At 47.2% G+C, this 6,311-nt stretch overlaps 1 long non-coding RNA gene across 2 annotated transcripts; it reads left to right on the top strand.

Annotated features, from left to right (window-relative positions):
- The first annotated feature begins 593 nt into the window (after positions 1 to 593).
- Positions 594 to 5,735, top strand: LOC115340845. Of its 2 annotated transcripts, none has more exons than XR_005932303.1 (3): positions 594 to 974; positions 2,022 to 2,102; positions 4,058 to 5,735. It is a non-coding gene; the product is annotated as an uncharacterized LOC115340845 (long non-coding RNA). The 2 variants fall into 2 exon arrangements; XR_003923209.2 differs by having other exon boundaries at positions 4,235 to 5,735.
- The last annotated feature ends 576 nt before the right edge of the window (positions 5,736 to 6,311 follow it).

Raw genomic sequence — 6,311 nt, forward strand, 5'->3', positions numbered from 1 at the left:
CCCAGGATACGGTTGGATGACTCTGTTGATGCACTCTATTATAGATTGATGTACTCTAGTAACATCTACCAACACAGGTGTAACTGCTTTGAGAAACCACCCCCTGGGCTCTTTTGAAAGCCAGAACTCCTCCGGCTGTTCCTTTCACCCAACCACCCAAAAAAGTAGAGGAGAGGTAGCAGAGTGCCCTGTTCTGCCTTTCCCATTCGCCTGCCTGTCAGCTCCTTCCTAAGGGGACCCTGCCCCGTGGCCCCTGGCAGGGCACCCGGCGGTCATGGAGCTCTGCAGCCACTGCGGTTGGTTTGGCCTGGGAATAAATGGCTCCAGCAACCTGGAGCTAGAGTCATGTTATGGTACAAAGGGACTCTGTTAAACAGGGTTCATGGGTCTGGCATAGGCAGGTCTTGGCTGCTCAGTTTCAGAGCAAAACTTCACTGTAAAAATAAAAAAAAAGCCATGTCCTTGGCTGAAGATAAACAAACCCAGCAAAGCAAAGTTAATCCTTTTAAAATGTAAATATTAAATTAAACTTCCATTTTAACAGCACCCTTGGGTCTGCTGCCCTTTGGCTGGAATACCTTCCCTCTCTCCTCTGCTGCTGGGCAGCACCGCTGGGTTGGGAGCACATCCCTTCTGCAGTACAGGGAACAAATTGCTCAAGGTGGGAGGAAGCTGTTGTCGCTGGAGTCTTGACTCCGAGGATCACAACGCATGCAAAGAAAAAGGCATCCCAGCTGGACTCGGGGGGAGAATCTGCTGATGGTCTGAATGACAAGCAGGGTGTGGAGTCTTACCAGACACTCTGAGATGTGGTTGAGCCTGGCTGTCGAGCAGCTTATTGCATGTCTTTTCACTGCCTCTCTGCCCCCAGAATCATAGCAACATTGCTAAAGATGATGGCTTGTCTGGTGCTCCAGACTCTTTAGTTAAAAAGCACAGGAGAAGAAAAAAATAAGAAGAAGAAGGAAAAAAAGGTAAGAAGGAGATGGAAAGAAGAGGCTGAGGTGTAAAGAGCATGGTGGTAGGCACCTAAATCTAACATTTTTTGTGACGTTCATGAAAATAGCTGAACATAGGAGAGGGCTGAGGTAGGCTGGCACTCTGATGGGCGTAGAGTCTCTCTCAAAGATAGGACGATGAAGGCCAGTGGCTCTGCGTAAGGATTGTTGCAGCAGGATAATGCTCTCCTGTGCCATTCTCTGAGCATCTCTGTGACATTGTGGATCCCCCAAAAGGTGTGGTGACTGTTGTTTTTATCAACCAGTTAAGAGTAATTTCCAGTGCAGCAGTTTTGGCCTTCTGGTCCCTTCCTCCACATTCCTCCTGCTTACAACGTATGATCTTCACGCAGTCCGTGGATGTATTTGTTTGGATTAATCCTGTGTTTCTGTGAGTAAAGTTTGCTAATTCTTTTAAACAATTTTATTTGCCTAGCTGAACTGGACTTTGTGCAACTTGAAATTCAGATGTCTGCATAATAGTGCTGAAAGGCACAATACAGCCAGTACCTGGAAAACCTGCTGTGCCTGCCCAGAGAGGGACCTTTTCTCCTCTCTGCTCAGCAAAGAGAGGAATTTTAAGTCACCCTGGCTTTCCATCCTCAGTTTGTAATTCTGTTGCTAAGTGGCAACAAAAGAAGATTATCGGATCACAGATTAACAGAAACCTCTATTCAGTGCTCTTGTGTAATTATACATTTCAGTTACTTATTTGAGAACTGATTTTTAGCTGCTGTGTTCCTATCCCACCCTCACCCCTCCATAGATCTGTTATCCTCAGGGTCTGGTCAGGGTCCTGAACAACTGGCCGTCCCTTTCCACACTCAGCCTCTGCACCCCAAGGGTCTCTGCTCTTAGGGGTGTCTCAGTAACTAAAGTTCTACCCTAGTCCTTCTGGATCGTTTATTTTGGGAGAAAGCAGGTAAGAGTGTATAAAATGGTTTCGAGAGTTCAGATCTTTCAGAGGTCGCCCATTTTCTTCCTTCACTCAGAAATTCCCTATTTCTTTTTCTCTTTTCCCAGCCGACGTGATTCTATTGTCTCAAGCAAAAGTGGTCAAGCAGCTTCAGAAAGTGGAGGAAGAAACAAGCCTGAGTGGCAAAGGTAATTATTAAATGTTAAAGGTGAATCTCTGGTAGAAATTGCTTAGAGTGGGGTGTGAGGGGGAACCAGTGAAAAGGGCATGGAAAAAATCAGGGAACAGCACAGCTGGCAGGTGTCAGGGATGCAGACAGAAAGGGAGTCTGGGAAGGAGATGTAATTTGTCAACTGGGAGGAGGGGATGGTCGTGCACAGCACGTGCATTCACAGAAGCATGAGGAGCAAAGTCCTCTTCATGTAGGAAAGCAGTTTAGATTAAGTAGAAAAGCTGCACCGAGGAGAACCATGCGAGGAAGAGGAGACAGAAAGAAGGACAGAGCTGCGTGGGGACCTGTCCCTGCGACTGAGGGAGAGGAAGGAGTGTGAGCCGAGCATTTAATAAGAGCAGGGAAGGGAAGGAGAAGAATTGCCTGGCTAAAATGGAAGTAAAAGGTAAGATTGGCATGGAGGGATGGTGAGAAACAAGAGCTGCAAAAACAACAGAAAGGAAGGATGTGTGAAGGGAGAGAGGTAAACAAAATGATAGGCTGTCAGGACATGATGGACACAGATTGTCATGCAAATAAAACACAGAAGCAGAAAGTAGCAATGTATAGAAAAGCAGTTCTGTGGGCAGTTCAATATACCTGCTTTCCAGGGGACTGGTATTTTCAATGATGTCTTTTATGCTTGAGTCTCCCAGGGAAGCAGTAATTCAAGAAAAAACAAGGCTGAAATAATATTTTCTGAGCCAGTCTCTGTGTTTTAAACTCTAGCTGACATTAAACATGTGCTGCCCATGTGCCTGCTCAAGGGCTTATGATTGATGGATATCCTGCTTTACAGAGCCCCTTGCAAAGGAGACACTGGGGTTTTTTTTTGTTTGTTTCAAATTTTAGAAGGAATGAATACCCACTGTCCTTTTTTCTGAAGAGCTTGTGTAATTCTCCTGTCACCCCACTCTGCCTTAGCTTTGCATGTAACTTCTCTTTGGAGGTAACTGTGCTATTTTCAAACAGGACCCTGTGTTTGCTAAGATTGGTCTTAGCTCAGTGACCCCATCAGGGTAGCTAGGGATTAGAGTAGCGGGTCCAAAAATGGAACTCCTCTTGCTGGGATGTGCTAATTCAGATGATCAAACACAAGGCAAACATTCACTTTGCAGTTCCTACCCCAGAACAGATTTCTCACTTATATGTTATGGGTCTCCTTCAGACTTGAAGAAGAGAATCGGTTTTGATTTCTCTTCATCCTTAGCAGCAAGCTGCAGGAGGTGTTTGCTGCCCTTGTGGCTCTTTTGTTTTGGCACAGCACCCTGGGTGAGGACAGGAGATCACTCCCTTTCTTTCCTTCCTATCCAAGTCCAGGTGGATCTTCAGTTCTGAGACAGAAGTTTGGGGGATTTCGGTCTGAACGGATAGCCTCAACTTCATCACAGCAGTGCCCAGGGACCCCTCCAGAAGTAGGGGCCTGGGAGAGCTTGCAATGTGGAGATGGTGGAAAGCAGAGAAGTAAGCAGGCAGAGGCCCCAGTGTGTACTTTTGAGCAGTGATACACACAATCTCTGTTTTTGACTGCTGCCCCCATGAGCTGCCCCCATGAGCAGTCTGCTTTTGGAAAAAAAAGGCTTTGCCTGAGATCATGTAGGGCCCTTCATCTGAAGTCATTCTGGACAGAGGAAAAATACCCTTCAAAAATAGAAAGTATTCTCTTTTCATGCCTACAGACATCCTACTGTCTCATGATTAGTCACCTGCGGTCTAAACTCCATCTTTGACCAGAGTTAGCAAAAACTAAATTTCTTGCACCCATGAAAACTAAATTACTAGGACTATGGCAGCCTTGCTATTTGTCAGAATATCCAGTTACGTCAGGGTGACTAATTTGTCCGTGACCTCGTAATTATTTACGTTTCCCTATATGACTGCTGTGATTAACACCACAACTCCTGTTAGAATTACACTTGCCTCTCATCCCAGGCTGAGCTCTGCTCGGAAGGAAAAGGAATTGCTGGACCCTCTCGTGGTGCCCTTGCCCAGATGCTGAGGAAACTACCAAGTGAAACCTGATGAAGCAAACGTAATAGTGCCTTTGTGGCAAATAGGGTCTAGTCTTGACCCTAGACCAAGTCTAGTCTTCTTTTATGACTCTTCCAGCATAGTGGCATGGACAGGATGGACCACGGAAGAAAGAAGCACCAACAGAAGACAAACAGCTTTCTGTGGAAACCCGATGAAGCAAGAAGAGAGGAGTGAAAAACGTACTGTGTTGCATCACACATAACAAGACTGTTAGCTTTCTGAGGGAGGGCATATCCTGTGCTGTTCTGTGTAAATTTTTTCTCCATCCCGTCTTACTTTTTGCTGTTAAAAAAACCCAACGAACCATCCACAATAGGTCTCTGTTCCAAAGGTGTCACTGATCGGTTGTTCCTTTTGACTTAGGGTGACAGTCATACAGAAACCACCACACGGTGAACTGGGATGCTGGGACTCATCGCCCGTATAAACCCAGCACACTGGCAGAGCTGCCTCAGGTTAAAACCATGCAAAGTTGAGAGGCAGAAGAGTGAGGGAAAGGGGGATGGAGAGGTGCCGCTAGAGACTGCTGCGGCATTACTCGATGATAAGACCAATAAGGGAATTTACTGCTCCCCCAGGGCACCTTTTGTTAGCTGCAGTTCTATCAATCAGGCTAAGTGTTGTTTTTCTTTTCATTACAAAACGTGCCGAAACTTCTGAAAGAAAAACGCCGGAAGTGCTTCCTGAGGGATTTGTCCTTCGAGAACAGGAAAGTGTTGGTATGTTGCCAGAGAACATCTTATTTAAGAGATCAATGACAAAGCTGGAAAAGTCATTATTCTTTGGAAGGGATTTGTTACCTACGCGAAAGGAAACACCAGAAAAGAGAGGCTGCATTGCAGTCCAGGACCTTGTTCTTTACTTCCACGGGCTTCGCTGAGCACAGCTGGTTACGTTTGAATGCCAGTAAAGATGTCCTTCTCACCAGCCCGAAGCCCTTTCAGCCGCAGGGGCGCTGGAAAACCCTGGCTGGCTCTCGCCTGGCGCTGCTGGCCCTGAAGGCGTTTTTGCCAGCCGTTCGGCCGCCCACCCCTTGCAGGGGCGTCCGTACCCCCACGTTTTGGGGGACCGACGTCCCTGAGGGCCCCAGCGGGGACACACGCGCGATCGCGGGCTGCCGCCTGGCGGCCGCCCCGCCCCCCTGCCGGCACACCCCCTCCGCGGGGGGGAATACCTTTTTGGGGGTGGTTTTGGTTGTTTGGTTGGTTGGTTTTGGGTTTTGGGGTTTTTTTCGGTTTTTTTTGAGGCGGTGGGGCGGGACGCTCCGGGCCCGCTGCCGGCAGGAGGCAGGCAGGGAAGGGAGCATCACGCTTTCCTGGAGAGAAGGGAAGATGTAACTAACGGTTCTGCTTCAAGAAACGCCTTACAGCCTGCGTGCCTCCGGGGGAGTAGCTGCTCATCTGTGGGTAATGAAGATAATCAACCAGTTCTCTTTTCAACGACACCGGGGAGAATGCCTGCCATTCCTCTGTCACCGTGGTTCAGAAGCTTATCTGTTGGGGCAGGCAGAGCCAGCCATAAAAAACTAAAAATCATTCTGTCACCAGGGTAAATAAAGAAAAAAAAGAAAAATGCTGAAGGCAGATTTCTCTTCCCTTTGAAAGCCTGGATTTCTTTCCTGATGCTCCACAAGCAAACTTAATGCGCGCAGGTCAGCTATTGTCAAACTCCAACTCCTGTAAACAAAAATGCACCGAGTCTGCTGGACGAGTAGGAAGCACAGTGGAGTATTTCGGTTCCTGTCGATTCCTTAATCTGGCTATAGAGCGCAGCAGGAAAAGGTAGATGTGGGAGAGAAACAAAGAGGGGTTATCTGAGGGGCAGGGCTTTTCAAAGGAGGCTCTCTCTGAAATGAACCCTGGTGGTATTAACTGCTAGTTTATTTGTCGTACAAATTCCTTCCAGTGCAGCAAACATTCCTCACAGATTATTTCTCTCTAACACACAGCAGATAATTTTCTAAGCTCAGACTGAGCGGTACGTACAGCACATTCTCTTCCAGAAACAAAAATAACAGCTGCTCTCCTTCTTCCACACCATCACATATTGTGTCATATTGTCCCTTTCTGCTAATCCCAAACTTCGGCTGATGCGATAAATCAGCTTTCAGGAGCCTAAAATCATGTTTACAGCAGAACCTCACTGCTCTGGA

This window comes from Aquila chrysaetos, chromosome 4, assembly GCF_900496995.4.
Source record: "Aquila chrysaetos chrysaetos chromosome 4, bAquChr1.4, whole genome shotgun sequence".
NCBI lineage: Eukaryota > Metazoa > Chordata > Aves > Accipitriformes > Accipitridae > Aquila > Aquila chrysaetos.